Raw genomic sequence first — 17,415 nt, 5'->3', positions numbered from 1 at the left:
TCAGTGGTTTTCTAGGCATAGTGCATATTCTAGGCCTAAGAAACTCAGTTTTGGCTAAAAATGAAGTCATCGGTTTGACTTGAACATCGGTAGGATGAAAAAAACCCTCAGAAGCTGGTGCCTGGAAAGCGGCTCTGGACCCATCCAAAGTAGAGACATCCGCTGGTTCCACAGTCGAAGAAGCATCTCGCGGCATACCAGACTCCGAATGGGTCTCAGCAGAGGCCTGCGAATCCATAGAAGCAGGCATCAGGGGCTGCAAAGGCGTATCACTGAGTACCGGCGAACTGGCAAACTAGCTTAACGGAAGCATCGTCAGCAGTTTTGGACCTATGTGGTCTGTCTCTGTCTTTATCCTTATGTTTTTTCAGAAGATCGGTAGTTGGATGGCTTACCGAAGTCATTTCGGAAAAAGAAGATAGAGAGCGAAAGAATTTAGTGACAAAGATAGCCCAACGACAAATGGTTCAGGCATTAAACAAAACAGAAAACTGACAGCGAGGGACATCGTGGTCTGGGCCTAAACAGTTGACGCAGTAAGAATGAAAATCTCTGTGAGGTATTTGCTTTCCACAGGCAAGACAGTTTTTTACTTTTTCTGACATTGGTTAGAGCAAGAAAAAAGTATCCCCAATGGGGTACTTTGCTTTAGAAGACTTAAAGATTATCAACTCGAAAATGAAAATTTCAGATAGCGGCCGACCAGCACTTGCGAACTGCTTCTGCTTCGGGCTCCTCCTCGGCAAGAAAGACTGATGGAATGGCGTTGGCTGCCTGTTTTTATACCCCTGACGACCTGACATCATGGAAGAAGTGACAGCATCCGATGCAGAGATACTAAGACTCTGGTATTTGGGTCGACTGAGGGCTACCTGCAGGCAGATAACCCAAGTGTGATGACTGCAACAGTGAATACACTCGAGCATCTATATTTATGCTAAGTGTACACAACTGTACTTTCTGCTTCTGGCCAACAGTGAAAGATGAAGAGGCCTCCTCTTCTTCTGAAGGATGTCCTTAATTGCCACACTGTATTGCTTCCATAGTGCTTTTAGTTGCTTGAAAGAATGGCCCTGCTGGCTGCTATGCCCCAGTCCCGACTTTGATGTGGGAATGACCATAGGGATCAGTTCTTTGAATTCACGCAGTATTACAGAGTCATTGTAGTGGTCAGTGGATTATAGGCAAGACTTCTTGTTAGCTTGCAGTCTTCTTCCAAAAAGAGCCTCTGTGGCAGCTCAGTCCATTTCAGTAGATCTTTTGGAACAGGATAAGATTCTATTGCTCTGTGGAACTGTAGAAACCCCTCCTGTTTTCACAGGAGGAGACAGGAGAATTTCTGATTCGTTTGGAGAGGAGCGATTTCTAATCCATTCTGGGTCTCCGTAACTTCAGGCAGCAGTTATGTTACATCTGGCTTTGGATGGTCAACCTGCCTTGGGGATCAAGTCTTTGTTCCCATGGGTTGAGTGCAAGATGTTGTGAGACAATGTAGACGTCTTTAGGCACATTAGCATTTGAGAGTCATGCAAGTGATTCTTCTTGCTCACTCTGGGTGGGCATTACTTCCAGTACAGCTGCAGAACGATCTCTGTGTTTTGCTGCCTAGTCAGCTAACTTCTGTTTAAAGGATTCCTTTATCAGCTTGGAGCTGATCATTCAGTATTCGTCATTTCTGCATTTAGAGTGGGCTGAGGAGGCTGTGGTCTTTAACAACTGGGTGAGAGCACAGTATGTTAGTGTATCAGCTGATCTGTGGTAGGCCTGCTTTGCAGATCAGGGTATTCTTCCTCCATTTTCTAAAGTGAGTACTCCTTCAAGTATGCTTTGGATGTTGGAGTTCTAGCATGCTGAGTAAATGTATATTGACTGATTAATAATGAAAGTGTCTGATTTTTATTATTGAGTTGCAAGAATGTGAGATTTGGCATGGGATCAAACTAGTCATTTGGAGGAGTTTGTGCACTTATGCTGCAGAGATGTTACCTTGGGTTACATGTCAGTATGACTTTGACATAACAAGGCAGTCGGTACTAACCTCAGAAGTCTCAGGCTTTCACCTTGTATGATAGAAGCCAAGTTCCCATATGGGACCAGTTTCCCATAGAGGTAGTCCATATTCTGAAAAGGGCTGTTTTATATATCACCAGCAGCACATACCAGTAAAAATGGGAACAGTTTCTTTTTCTGTCTGGTGTTTAGACCACCACTTGAAACGTAACATCTAATTCTTTATCATTAGTCCTTAAAGGATGTCCACTAAGAGTTCATAGAAGTAGTCAACCCAGAAGATTCAGCTCATGGCAGCTCAAGAATACACAGTTGGGCTTCTGCTGTTCTTGAGCAAGCACACCAACAAAGAAAACGTAACAAAGCATAAGTATTCCCTCCACCACACCCCATTTTATTACTTTTACTCCAGGGTTTCTGCATCATGGCAAGGGTGTAATCATTAACCACACCACTGAAAATCCTGCCTTGATCTTTCTCCACATGGGGAAGGAGTGACTGGCTGTGGTCTCAACACAGTAGCAGTTGAGAAACTAACACATCCCTCCTAAAAGGTAATAGCAAGAGCACATGAGCAGCTGTAAGGAGTAGCTGTGATATAAACAAACTCTAGCAGTAACATGCAAGGGTCTAACTGAAAATCTTTGGTAAGGGCTCAGCTTATGCCTTTAAGGTACACTTGTCAGCTATTGTAGCCTGCCTGCTGAGGGATCCTCCTTTGACTTACATTTCCACAGTCCAGCAATTCTTGAAAAAGATCTTGTGCTAAAGGCCACCAGGTATAAAAACTCCACTGTTGAATCTTATAAGAAAGAGAATATACCCACCTCCCTTCAAGCTTGGCTGTACACCAGCACTAAAGTTTCTTTCCTGGAAAAAAGTGGTTTTGAAGGCCATTACCTAAACAGACATTTGTGTATGAATAGCCATATATGGTTTCTCATCAGAATAGGGCAACAGTCCACACCAAGCAAGGGGAGAAACAGGAAACCATGGAAACTCTGATGCAGTCAATGTTGTGGAGCGATAGGCTAGTGAGTTCCCATATGAAAGAACACAGGGCACAGGAAGCTTCTCTGGAACTTTCTGTAGCATGCCCACAGGAAATGGAGAACAAAGAATATGCCCTCAGTTTAGAAGAAAATGATCTAAAAGAACAGTTGCTTGATTTAATAGAGATGAACAGACATATTAAGATTAATGAAAGAAATAGACTACAGAAATCCAATAAAATCCAAAAAATTAGAAGTTTTATAAAACAAATGAACACCGTAAATAGGACTGTCCATAGAGATTCATGCAATATAACAATTCTTACCACAAAAACACAGGGTAGTAAGGGAAAAGAAGGGGAGAAATTGAATGTCATCATGGAAGTATCAAGTAGAGAAAACTGTAAAGCAATTAAAACAAGAAGCATGACTGATAGAAGAGTATAGAAGGAACAGATCAACAAAAATACTCAGACATGATAAAATAATACACAATACCAGAACAGATCAGGATCTGTCATGCAGTATTGCAAATAATATAGTAAAATATCAGCACAGGCACAAAGACTTAGAAGATGTGCAGATAAATATAAAGGAAAAGTACAGAATATGCAATTTATTGATGACTGAAAAATGTTTTTATAGAGAATTGGGGAAAAAGGCAAAGGAATTGAAACGCCACCAAAAAAGAAGACATGGATACATTTTGGAGAAATATCTATGTAGATCCTGTGGAACAATTTATTTATTTTATTTTATTTTACATTTGTTAACCGGGCTAGTCTAACTGGATATATTTCCATTTTCAGCAGAGGCCCGGGGAGAAAAGCTCCACATATGGACAAAACAGATACATAGTATGCAAAATAAGAGTAAAATCTGGTGGGATATAGACAATGTACATTATTAAAACATAGGAATTCAACATCCCAGACATAAAAACGGACAACTTATTAAACATTATTTAATATTTTAGGAACATAAAAAGAAAGTATAAAAAGAAGAGAAAATCTATAAAAGGAGTAGGCAGATTTCTTAGATTTATAGACTATCAGCAAAAAGAGATAACAAAGATGTTTAATGGATAGAAGAAGTAGAAAAAAGAATAAGAAGTTCAAATGTACAGGATATGGAATTGGATGAAGTAACGACTAAAGAGATTGAAACAAAGTTAAGAAAAGCTCCTAAGTGGAAAAACCCTAGGCCCAGATGAAGTACCAAACGTTTGGCTAAAAGTATTAACATCTTTACATGAAGATTTAGCCATGAGTAAGAACCATCTATGTGCACCCCGAACAGACAGCAGCCTGGTTAACAACAGCAAAAACAATACTCCTACTTAAGACTGAACCTGCAAGCTTTCCCAAAACTATAGACCAGTAACTTGCCTTTCGATGACGTATAAACTATACTACTGGAATTGATGCCAACAGAGTTTATAGTTTCTTAGAAGAAAACTCAATCATGGCAATAGAGCAAAATGGTAATAAAAGAAAGTAATGTGGAACAACAGATCATTTGCTGTTAAATAAACTCATAATGGAGAACTGTAAAAAAGGGGATAAAATCTAAGTATGGCATAGACTGTATCCCACATTCATAGATAAGAGTGCTTAAAATGTGTAAGATACACCCTGCACTGATAGATTACATTACAGTGACCATGAAATAGTGGTAAACCACTTTGCAGTTAAGCCATGGTAAAGGACAAGTTATTATTCCAGGGATAAAAATTCAAAGTGGGATATTCCAGGGTGACTGTCACTGCTGCTATTTTGTCTTGCCCTTAATCCATTAAGTTGTCTACTTAACAGATTAGGTCATAGCTTACAATTTAGCTCCCAGAAAACAACAACGTGTAAAGACTTCTCATCTTCTTTCTGTAGAAGATTTAAAACTGTGTAGTTTATCAGATGAGGAACTGAAAGAACAACTTCAAGTGGTCAAAACTTTTTCAGATGATATAAGACTGTCATTTGGTCTTGATAAATGTGTAAAAGCAACCTTTAAAGCAGGAAAACTGCAGCACCAAGAAAACATCAGTTTGGGACAGGAATGTGATATAAAAGAATTTGAGTAAGAGGGGCTGTATAAATATTTGGGAACGGATGAAGGATCTATAATAAAACATGAACAAATGCGATAAAAGTTGGGAATGTTTAGAAGACTTAAATTAATACGGAAAAAACATTGACATCTAGGAGCAAAGTCCAAGCTATAAACTAATTTGCTCTTCCTCTCTTAATTTACAGTTTTGGAGTGATTGACTGGCCCTAAAAGGTGTTGGATAGGTTGGACAGGAAAACAAGAAGGATGCTTCATGCTCATCAAATGATTTATAAAAATCAGTGCATACCAAGATTATATATTCCCGTTCTGAAGGCGGTATGGGCCTCCTCGAAATTGATTACATATATAGGTCTGCAGTCATGGGAATCCATACATATCTGCTGACCTCACAAGACCCAAACGTAGTGATGGTTTTGAAACATGAGGAGAATATGTCCTAAGATGACTACTCTGCTTTGTTTAGCAGAAGCATAACAGGGTTAAGTGGGAATGGAAATCACACCCGAAGTTGATAAAAATCCGGCAGCAACTGAATATGCCAGAAACAAAAAAATATATAAGGTGAGGGATCAGATGAGAAGGCAAGAAATGTGGAAGATGCATAAATATAGCTGCAAGTACAGAAAACACTTGGAACATCCTCATGTTGATCAGGATCAAATGCATGAATGGTTATGGATAGGTGAATTTAAACCAAAAGACAAAAGGTTAATATTGGCGGCCCAAGATAGTGGACTATGTACTTGTTGGTTTACAAAGCCCATTGAACATGTGGGAGAAACAGACAAATGTAGGATTTGTAAAACAGAATTGGAAGCAGTCGCTCATTTTGTTGCTTGTTGAGATATATTAATGACATAAGGACTTTATACAGAAAGGCATAATAATGTGGCAAGACTGTTGCGTTGGAAATTGTGCAAACATTATAATATTGGAGTAGCTGATAAACACTAGAAACATGAGCCATAAAGCATCATAGAAAATGATGGTGGATGTTATGTGATCCTATCTCGCCTACATTCTGACTGATGGGTTCGGAGCCGATCCCTCGGCTCCGACTCGGCACGCTTATGCCAAAGTGCGAAGTCTCTTATTGGCTGAGCTTACTATATCCCAGGATGCACCACTACCAGTCCCCCAGATCTCGTTTGCCGCTAACCTGCGAAGACGTGGTCTCGAGCTGGCTGAGCTGAGTAGTAATTTTACTAACTTTTTTCTGTCAGAATTTTGCTGTTCTTGTCATAAAAAGCTGTTTTAACGGCTATTCTTCACTTTTGTGTGTGTTTGGAGTTTGTGAGAAGACTTTGTTGTGTGATTGGGCGTTGATTTTGATTTTAGGCCTCCTTCATCTTAGGGCCTTCCCGGTCAGTCAACCCCCTTAAACCTTAGAGGGTTTCAAAGTACCCTTTAGTTATTTGTTACGGTTTCTTTACCTAATCGGCAACTGTAAACCGATTATTAGGTAGTGTCAGTAAAACAGAAAGTCAGTGGATAGTCTTTTTCTGTCAGGGATTACTGATTTTTTGTTGCTATAATGTCTCAGAATCCTAGGCCTTCGGGCTTTAAAAAATGCACCAAATGTAATTTCAAGATGTCTATCACAGACGATCACTCGCTCTGTGTGTATTGTTTGGGTGCAAAACATTTACAAGAGTCATGCAGTGTGTGTCACGCTTTTTCCTCAAGGGTCCTCCAGGAGAGGAAGAATAAACTTATTCTTAAAGGGTTAATAAAACCTTCCTTTGAAGAAGCTTTGGCATCCTCTCCTTCTCCAGCTAAAAAGAAAAGGGCGTCGGCTCCGACCAGTCCGTCGGATCCGACCGCCAAAAGACATAGGCAGGCTTCTCCTTCGGCTCCAAGGACTTCGGAGCCGAGGGCGGAACGGTCTGCCTCGATGCCACCAGTCTCGACTCCTCTGGCTTCGGAGCCGATGGCTGGGGCATCGAGAGGCGGGTCACCTTCGTCGGCTCCACTGGTCTCGGAGCCGACAAAGGTTGCCCGCTCAGACACTTCCTCCTCGGCGCCGAAGTCCTCCTCGGCACCGATGGAATCTAGTGTGGGTATTCCTTCGGCGCCGATAGTCATCGGGTCGCCTCGGAGCCGGTCCCCTAGCCCTTTGGGGCCGTTGGAGAGGCCATCTCGAACCCGTTCAGTATCCTCTCGGTCGAGGATGTCGGATTCGGATATAGACAGGGTGCTCCAAAGACTGTTCCAGTCCCCAGTCTTTCAAAAATTTGTTTCGGCTCCGACCCAGTTGGCTTCGGAGCCGATAGCCCAGGCCCATCCCATTGCTATTCCTCCTCCGACCGCTTTGGCTCCGTCGGAGCAGGTGCTGTTGGAGCCGGTGGAGATCTTAGGGTCGGCTCCGACCCTTACTCCAACCCGGGCCTTCGGGTCCGAGTTTGGTACACGGACTTCTTCGGCTGGACCCGGGGGTGATGTTTCGGGACCTATGCTATCGGTTCCGAGCCTCCCTCTCGGTGCCGGCTGCGGGACTTCCGTCGGCTATCATGGCTCCGGGGACCGGACACTCCCAGGATTCTGGGGGTCCGGCTTTCAGAGCTATGAGGAGTGCCTTGGCCAAGTCTTCTTGCCATCTCTCCGGCTTTACCGGCACCTTCCCTGGGCGTGGAGACTGGGTCTTTGGCAGTTCCCCTGTCCGTAGGCAGCGGAGCCCCTGGGCCTGAGGTTACCCCATTGGGGTTCCCTCCTCCTGAGGGTTCTTCGAGTTGTCTTCAGAGGAACCCCAAGGAAGAGATCGTGCAAGAGGAAGCACGTGGACTCCCCGAGTCTATTACATCGGACACTGATCTTGATGATGCAGAGGGGTCCCGAAGTCGCCCTCGGATGATGTCTCATTTGCAGACATCTTAGAGATCCTCAAACAACGAGGCGGCTGGATATCCAAACCCCCTCTGCTGGTGAGTCAGTGCTCCTCAAGGCCTTTGGGGCTCAGCCCTCCGCCTCCTGGGTGTCTCCGCCCTTGACGAGCTTCTGGATTTAGTTTGTCAAGGGCGTGGGAACATCCAGATACCGTGGAACCAGTCCCTTCTCGTCCTAATAAATTTTTGTCTGCCCCACCCGAGAAGGAGTTCCTCACTAAAGGCGTGGCTGTAGATGCCATGGTGGTGGCATCTGCTACACAACAGGACGTGGCAGAGGCTTCAACGTCCGTCCATCCTCCTAATAAGGAGTCTAGGAGCATGGACAGGTACGGGAAGCGCACCCTGGCTTCAGCGGCCTTTACTTTAAGGTCTCTGAATTATTTGGCACATTTTACCAGGCTTCAGAGGGATCTGGTCAAGGAGCTGTCAGATTCCCTCTCGGGTAACCTACCTGAGCAGCTAGTCCAGTCGGTTAGCTCTCAGTTGGCTATCCTTACGTCAATTTCTAACTCGTCCATGAGGCTCATTTCGTATGCGGCCGAAGGCGGGTAGAGCGGCAGGCACAGGCGTGGCTCTACGGAGACAAGCCTGGCTCCGCTTGTGTCAGTTCGGAGGCCTTCAAGTCTTCCTTCGCCGCTCCCTTTGATGGGTCCTCTTTGTTTGGACCTAAGGTTAAAGACACCCTTACCCGCTCTGAACAAGAGGGAAAAACTTTATCTGCCGTAGGTGCCCGTTATTCCACTCCCTTTCGGCCTTATCCCAAGGCTAAAGGAGGAGGGAAGATGTGGTTCCGTAAATCACGTAAGTTTTTTCCTCAACAGCAGGAAGATTCCCTTCCAGAGGCAGAGGACGGGGAAATTTTTCTGGGAGACGCCGTCCCAGAGGCGGCAGAGGGCCCCGCAATTCTGGAGACCGCGAGTCCTTTCGTGGCTCTTCAGCCTCCCACACCTCGTGAGGGATTGCCCGGCTGTGCTGCTCCGGAGCCAGTCGGGTGCCGTTTTGCCAAGCACCTAAAAGCCTGGGAGTCAATCACTCAGGACAGATGGGTGCTTCGGATCATTGCCGGAGGTTACACCATCCCATTCACATGCTCACCCCACCGTCCAAAAATCCCGGACCCACCACCCAGTCAAAGGGAAATTGCAGCCGCAGAAGCTTTAAAGCTGCTAGAAAAAGGAGTCATCCAACCGGTCCCCACAGACCAGATCGGATCCGGAAATTACTCGAGGTTCTTTTTAGTGCCAAAAAAGACAGGGGACCTGAGACCAATTTTGGATCTCAGCAGACTAAACCAATCCGTCACGAAATCCAGATTCCGAATGGTCACGTTACAATCCATTCTCCCATTGTTGGAGAAGGATGTTTGGATGTGCTCCATAGACCTCAAGGACGCCTATTATCACATACCGATACATCAGGCGTCCAGGAGGTATCTGCGCTTCAGCCTGGGAGACAGTCATTTCCAATTTTGTGCACTGCCCTTTGGTCTCACCACAGCCCCAGGGTGTTCACCAAGTGTTTGGCAGTAGTGACTGCTCACCTGAGGAGTCTTGGATTCCAAGTGTTTCCCTGTCTGGACGACTGGCTCCTGACTGCCACCACCAGGCATCTACTAATGGACAACCTCAAAGCCACCATCTCCCTGGGTGCTACCCTGGGAATTACATTCAATTGGTCAAAGTCTGTCTTGCTGCCCTCTCAGCGCATAAGATTCATAGGAGCAGAGATAGACTCAAGATTGATGCGCGTTTTTCTTCCGACCGAAAGGATCCAAACTTTACAAGGCCAGGTTCAAGCCCTGATTTCAAGATCCAAAGCCCCAGCCAGGATGGTCCTACAAGTTTTAGGTTCGATGTCTGCCACGGTTCTTCTAGTTCCTCTGGCAAGATTGCACATGAGGATTCTTCAGTGGCTATTGTCAACTCAATGGTCCTTTCAGGACCTTCCCCTCAATCATCCCATTATAATTACAGAAACATGCAAACGGGACCTTCGCTGGTGGCTTCAGACATCCAATCTAAATCAAGGAAGTCCTTTTGTTATTCCCTCTCCAGTGGTCACCCTGACGACAGATGCCTCCCAGACAGGGTGGGGGGGGGCATTGTCTGGGCAGGTTAGTTCAGGGCTCCTGGCTTCCAGACGAAACTCTTCTCCACATCAATGTATTGGAGATGAGGGCGGTACTTCTATCCCTACAGGCCTTACACAGGTTTCTCCCTCAGGGCATAATCGCCATCCACACAGACAACATGTCGGTGGTCTGGTACCTAAACAAGCAAGGAGGGACCAGATCTTACCCCCCTTTGCAGAGAGGCCATGAGGGTGTGGGAATGGGCGGTAGCTACCAGCCGGTTCTTGGTAGCGACCCACATTCCGGGGAAATCGAATATACTGGCAGACAGATTAAGCAGGACAATTCTCTCTCCTCACGAGTGGTCCTTAAACAAAACAGTAGCAGCTCATGTTTTCCGGAGATGGGGGACGCCGTGCTGCGACCTATTTGCAACTCCACTAAACACGAAGTGCAAAAGGTTCTTCTCCTTGACTCCACATGAGGGAGTACCAGCTATGGATGCTCTAGCACAACCTTGGCCAACAGGGCTACTTTATGCCTTTCCTCCGATTCCACTTCTCTCCAAAGTCATTCAAAAAGCTTCTCAATTGGGGTCCGCAATGATACTGATTGCCCCATACTGGCCTCGTCAGGTATGGTTTCCTTACCTGAAGAAACATGCGGTGGACGATCCGTGGACTTTAGACCTAATTCCGGATCTGTTAATTCATCAGTCGGGACAACAGCATCAGTCCCTTCACTCCTTGAAGTTGACAGCTTGGCTCCTCCACTTCCGACTTTAGTCAGAAGTCACACATTAGACCCAGAAGTTATTCACATTTTATCTTCGGCCCACAAACCCACCACTAAGAAATTGTACCTCAGTAAGTGGAAGAGGTTTGCTATTTGGGCTCATCTCAGGGGCTTAGACCCTATCACTGCTCCTATCCCAGAGGTTTTGAAATTCTTAACATCCCTGTTTAATCAAGGATCTTCTGTCTCTACTATTAAAGTCCAACTAGCGGCTATCTCTAAATTTCACGAGTCCATGGATCCTCCATTGATGAGCAGCAGACTATGCAAAACTTTCATTAAAGGTGCGGGTCTGTTAAGACCCCAGTTTTTCATCCTCGCGCCTCCGTGGGATCTTGATTTGCTCCTTCGTGCATTAACATCTTCCCCTTTCGAACCGGCTGCTACATGTGAGTTAAAATATCTGTCTTGGAAAACGGCCTTCTTAGTTGCAATTACTTCTGCAAGAAGAGTTTCAGAGCTTCAAGCCCTGTCTATCAGACCACCGTACTTGATTTTTCACAAGGATAGAGTATCACTTAGACCTAATCCATCCTTTGTCCCAAAGGTCTGTTCTAATTTCTGTCTCCAACAATCCCTAGAGCTACCAGTTTTCTTTCCAAAATTCTCCAATGAAGCTGAATACACTCTCCATAAATTGGATGTTCACAGGCAATTGCGCTTCTATTTAGACAGGACTCAACAAATTCGTAAGTCAGACCAATTGTTTGTGTCCTTCTCAGACAATAAATTGGGCAAAACCATTACAAAAGCTACTATCTCCAAATGGATTAGAGATTGTATAACTCAGGCTTATTCTTCTTCGAATAAGCAACTTACAACATCTATCAAAGCTCACTCTACCAGAGCTATGGCGACTTCTATAGCTTTTCATTCCAAGCTTGCTATCTCAGAGATTTGTGCTGCGGCTACTTGGTCCAATCCGCACACTTTCATTTCCCACTACAAATTGGATGTGGCATCTAAAGGGCGAGCATCATTTGGTTCCACGGTACTCAGGAGTGTTTTCCAGTGAGCCACCCAGGATTCAGGTGCTAGGGACGCTGTCCCATCAGTCAGAATGTAGGCGAGATAGGATCACATAACATCTTTTAGTTATGTACTCACCATAACTTCAGATGTTTGGGATCCATCTCGCCTACATTCCTAATACCCACCCTCCTTCCCCCTGCCTTGGAGATCAGAAGAGATTGAACGGTTTTGAGTTCTACTGTTTTATCTTGTTTCATCGGACGATGTTATATAAGCAGAGCGTGCATGTGTGCATGTATGCGGACAAACTAGATCTGGGGGACTGGTAGTGGTGCATCCTGGGATATAGTAAGCTCAGCCAATAAGAGACTTCGCTCTTTGGCATAAGCGTGCCGAGTCGGAGCCGAGGGATCAGCTCCGAACCCATCAGTCAGAATGTAGGCGAGATGGATCCCAAACATCTGAAGTTATGGTGAGTACATAACTAAAAGTTATATCGCATGGGATCACCCATTACCAACATTTCAAAATAGAAAAATAGATGCTAGAAAATCAGATATAGCCGTCTATGAAAAGAAGATAAAAGTAGCATTGATTATTGAAATTGCTACACCCAGTGATTACAGTGTCTTAGATAGAGACACAGAGCCATAAAATACAGGATTTGTAGGCAGAAACAAGGGCAATATGGAAGACAGATACCCAGAAATTTCCAGTAGTAGTAGTAGGAGTAACATGTCTTATAAAAAAGAATTTACAGTCATGCTTAGATATGTTACCAATACATGTAACTCCTTATGAATTGCAGGAGTCATTACTGGGCACATTGTGGGTGTTATGAAGAGCACTTTTGGCTAACATCAAAGATTGAAACAATACTAATTTCATGGACATTAATCATACTTTGACTTAGAAATGGGGTCCATTTCCATCATGGTATTCGGAAACCCAAAATACTTGTAGAAATTAAAAAAAGAACAGATGAACAGTGAAAACTGATTAACATTTTTGTATATTTTTTGCTGGGCAAGCCAAGTCAGCCACTACCCATGCAGACTTTAAGTGGGTGGCTAATTTAATTTTTGTTATGATAGTGGGAAAACATTGTAGGGGCAGGTCAGAAACTACCACAGCAGCTATTGTAGCAGCCTTCTTCATACAGCCAAGTGCATTTCTGATGCAGGTCTCTGAACTACTGTTCATAACATCTTCAGGCACTACAAGTTGGTGCAGGAAAGGAATTGTCCACAAGGCATGTTATAACCACCTGTCAAGGTCTGTGATCAGGATACCCACTGGGTAGCAAATTGATTTAGTAGTCTTCCAAACTGCAGTGAATTTGCTATAGCAGATGTTTGAATATCAGATATGTTCTGTAGTATAATGGTCCTTCTTCCAACCCTCTGTGAGGGTGTGCTGTTATTCCCTTGGGAAAAGACTCCTACAAGTTTCACATGATGTCCTTCAAGGATGCATCTGCAGTCCTAACAAATGGGTTGTCCTGGCCTCAGGCAGCCCTTCGGTCAGCCGGATTCCAAAGTCTGGGTCTGGCCTCGGCTGATGTCGCACTTCACCCGACGTCATAGCTGCAGTTCTTCGGGTATAAAGGTATCAGCCAATGCCATTTTCCTCAGTCTTTCTTGCCACGTGGCGCCCAAAGCAGAAGCTGTTCGCAAGTGCCGGTCGGTCAGAACCAGAGATTACTACTACCGAAGACTTCTAAAAAGCTAAGTACCCCGTTGGGGACTCTTTCTTGCCTCAGCCGATGTCAGAAAAAGTGAATAACTGTTTAACTTGTGGGAAACCAATACCTCATAAAGATTTCCACTCTTACTGCCTACCTTGTTTAGGCCCAGACCACGACGTAGCAGCTTGCCTAGCCTGTGCTTCCTTCAACCGACGAACTCTTAGACGTCGGTCGGAGTTTGCAGAGGAGTTTTTCGGCTCCGCTTTTGCTTATCTCATGCCGTCGGAGACTCCGACTTCACATTTAGCTAAAAAGCGTAAGGAAAAGGACCGACACTCGCGGTCCGCGGTTTCGGCCGAAACCACGGCTAAGCCTACCGCGAGTGTCTCGGTTTCGGCTGAAGCCGAGTCCGCGGTTCTTCCTTCGGCCGAAAGCATGCCTCCTTCTACCGAGGCCTCTTCCAGCTTGGCTGAATCTGCTACTGAAAATCTACCTGCTCTTACTGTTTCTCAGGATTTGTCAAATACTATCCCCTTAGATGTATCTACTCCTGCACGTGGAGCTGCTAGGCGCCCTGCATCCATGTCAATTAAGGCCTTTGCCAGGGCTAAAGCAGCTAAATCTTCAAAGGCCGTGCCTGCTAAAGCCACCTCTCACAGGCCTAGCTCTAGTGCTCAAATGCTTAGTCTAGCAGAGGATCTCATTTCTATGATCAGGGGAACCCAGTCTCACCCTGACAGGGCCTCTCACCCACCTCCAGAGAAGAGGCTTAGAGCAGAGCCCCCTGAGCCAGTTTCTTCAGATTATTCCTCTGATGATTCAGAAAATACAAATCCTCCAGAGGGCCCTTATTCTCCATATGAGGACTCTGATGCAGAGGATTCCATACCTTCTGCCTCTCCTCCTGAGGAATTTTCTTTTGGGGAAACCTTGCATGCTATGAGGGAACAATTTCAATGGCAGGGCCAGGATTTTTCAGACTCTAGGAAAAGGCTTAGGACCTTTTTGCATTTTCCGCAGCATAGGCCTTTTGCTATTCCTCCAGTACTTACAGTTGTGGATGATGCATTTAACGATGCTTGTACTTCCCCTGACTCACTGCCTCCGGCCCCTGCTAAGCCCGACAGATACTACAGGGTTCCGGACACACATTATCATTTGTATAAGGCTCCTATTGCAGATCCTGAAACTATTTCAAAGGGCCCCAAAGCTGTAGCAGTTGTCTCTGCCAAAAACCCCCTCCCCTCTGAAAGCGAATCTAGGGCATTGGAGAGATGGGGTAAAAAAGTTTATACTTCTGCTACTCTTTCGGCTAGGGCCTTAAACTGTCAATTCCACATGATTCAGTATCAGGAATTTCTGTTAGATCAGCTTACTAAAAAACTGTCCGCACCTGAACCTTTAGACCGTAAGTCCCTTCAGGATTTGGTGCATAACACTCAGCAGGTCAGTAATCGTTCCTTAAAATGCAGCTATGATGCACTGGAGGCTTCCTTTAGATCAGCTATGACTGGTACAGTAATCAGAAGGCATGCATGGTTAAAAGAACAATCCTTACCAGACCATGTAAAGTCAAAGCTTCTAGATGCTCCCATGGAAAAGCACAGTTTGTTTGGTTCCCCTGCATAGCAAGTGTTGAAGAAGGTGGAAGAAAAAGCTAAATCTGTCCAGACAGTCAAGGATTTCTTACAGGTCCAGCCTCCGAGGTTTAGTAGGAACTGGCCTTCCAAGAATTGGTCCTTTCCAGACACCACCAGAGCACAGAGAAGCAGAAATAGACGCCCTAGAGGCAGAGGTCAATCCAGAGGTGCCTACAGGGGACGTCAGTGGCAGCCTAACAGCCAGAGAACTACTGCCACAGATCCAGCCACTACCACTTCTACAGGACAATCACAGTGACTTGGCTCTGAAACCGCCTACCAGGGAACAACTGGCAGCACCCTTAGGCGGAAAATTAGCCTTATTTTCAGTAAATTGGCACTACATTACAGGAGACAAATGGATTTTACAGACAATAGACAAAGGCTACAGGTTTCACTTCCATACTCTTCCAAGGAAGAGAGGAATGCCAAACCTACCTCCAAATCAAAGGACAAACGCTCTACAGCAAATAGACCACTTGCTAAGGATGAGAGCTATAGAAAAGGTACCGGCTATGGAACAAGGACAAGGATTTTATTCAAGGCTTTTCCTAGTACCAAGAAAGGAAAAACAATGGAGACCTATCCTCGACCTGTCCGCTCTAAACACATATCTCATTGTTCCAAAATTCAAAATGCTGACCCTACAGCAACTTCTTCCCATGCTGGGCAAGGAGTCTTGGCTGGTGACTCTGGATCTCAAGGAGGCATACCTGCACGTCCCCATACGACCAAATTGCAGAAGATACCTCAGATTTCTTGCAGGATCAGAGCATTATCAATTCTCAGCATTGCCTTTTGGCTTATCTACTGCTTCCAGAGTATTCACGAAATGCCTGGCATCAGTAATTGCTCATTGCAGGCTTCAGGAATTCAAATTTATCCATACCTGGACGACTGCCTGTTACAAGCGGACAGCAAAGACAAATTAACAAAAGATTTGAAAAAGGTTATTCACCTGCTGCAAGCCCTGGGATACACAGTCAACACAAAAAAGTCAAGGCTGATACCATCCCAAAGGATAACCTTCCTGGGTGCAGAACTGGACACATCAAACCAGATGGCATTCCTCACAGCAGAAAAACAGAAGCAGCTACCATTCTATTTCATGGCATTAACAACGAAGAACCAGCTTACAGCAAGGAAAATCCTGCAAGCCCTGGGTTACATGGCATCCTGCATAATATTAATCCCACAGGCCAGACTACATATGAGGAAGTTACAATGGTACCTGAGGAATTTATGGTCTCAACACAAGCACAGCCTAGAAACCAAAATTCCAATAATTCCATGCCTGAAGCAAGAATTCCAGTGGTGGGCCCAGGCCTGTCAATTGAACAAAGGACTGCCCTTCCACAGGCCTCACCCAACCCAGACTATCACCACGGACGCCTCAGACCTCGGTTGGGGGGCACATATGGTGGACAAGTGCATTCAAGGCTTATGGACTCCAGACCAGATGAACCTACACATAAATCAAAAGGAGATGCTGGCAGTAAAACAGGCAATTCAGACATTCAGACCATTTCTACAACAGGGTCATTTGCTAAGGACGGACAACACCACAGTTATGTGGTATATCAACAAACAGGGAGGCACACATTCATATCCTCTATGCCGGATGGCAATGGACCTCTGGAATGTGGCCCTGAGCCTCAACATTCAGCTCCAAGCCATATTCGTGCCAGGAAAAGAAAATATACTAGCAGACATCTTAAGCAGAACCACCACGGATGCCCACGAATGGATGCTGCATCCAGACATCTTCAAAACCATCACAAGGAAATGGGGACTGCCAGAAATAGACCTGTTCGCATCCCCGCACAACCACCAATTGAAAAAATTCTGCACAAGGACATACCACCCACTTGCTTGGAAGGTGGACTCCCTTTCCTTCAGTTGGGAAAACCTGACAGCATATGCATTCCCACCTCTTCCTTTGATGCACAAAGTGCTACTGAAGATCAAAGAAGATCACCCAAGGATCATCTTGATAGCTCCAGATTGGCCGAGGCAACATTGGTACCCGCTACTGAGGAGTATGTCCCAGGAACACGCATGGCCTCTACCCCTAATACCTCTACTGCTAACACAGAACAACTTCAAAATCCTGCATCCAAACTTGAAAACACTGCAGCTAGCTGCTTGGAACATTACATAAGGAAAAATAACCCAGATTTATCTCAAAGGGTTAAAGACATTATCTTGGAGGCTCGCAGACCCTCAACAATGAAAACTTATTCAGCAAAATGGAAAAGATATCTCATTTGGAGTGCAACAAAAGGAGTAGATG

General features: G+C 45.0%; 1 protein-coding gene across 4 annotated transcripts in view; it reads left to right on the top strand.

Annotated features, from left to right (window-relative positions):
- Positions 1 to 17,415, top strand: part of SNX8 (sorting nexin 8) — a 1,131,155-nt gene that overhangs the window by 410,463 nt on the left and 703,277 nt on the right. The window lies entirely within an intron of this gene.

The sequence above is a fragment of the Protopterus annectens genome, chromosome 12.part0 (genome assembly GCF_019279795.1).
Source record: "Protopterus annectens isolate FY-2018-M chromosome 12.part0, PAN1.0, whole genome shotgun sequence".
Classification (NCBI taxonomy): Eukaryota; Metazoa; Chordata; order Ceratodontiformes; family Protopteridae; genus Protopterus; species Protopterus annectens.
The sequence above is the reverse complement of the archived record's forward strand: the minus strand, read 5'-3'. Positions and strand labels throughout refer to the sequence as shown.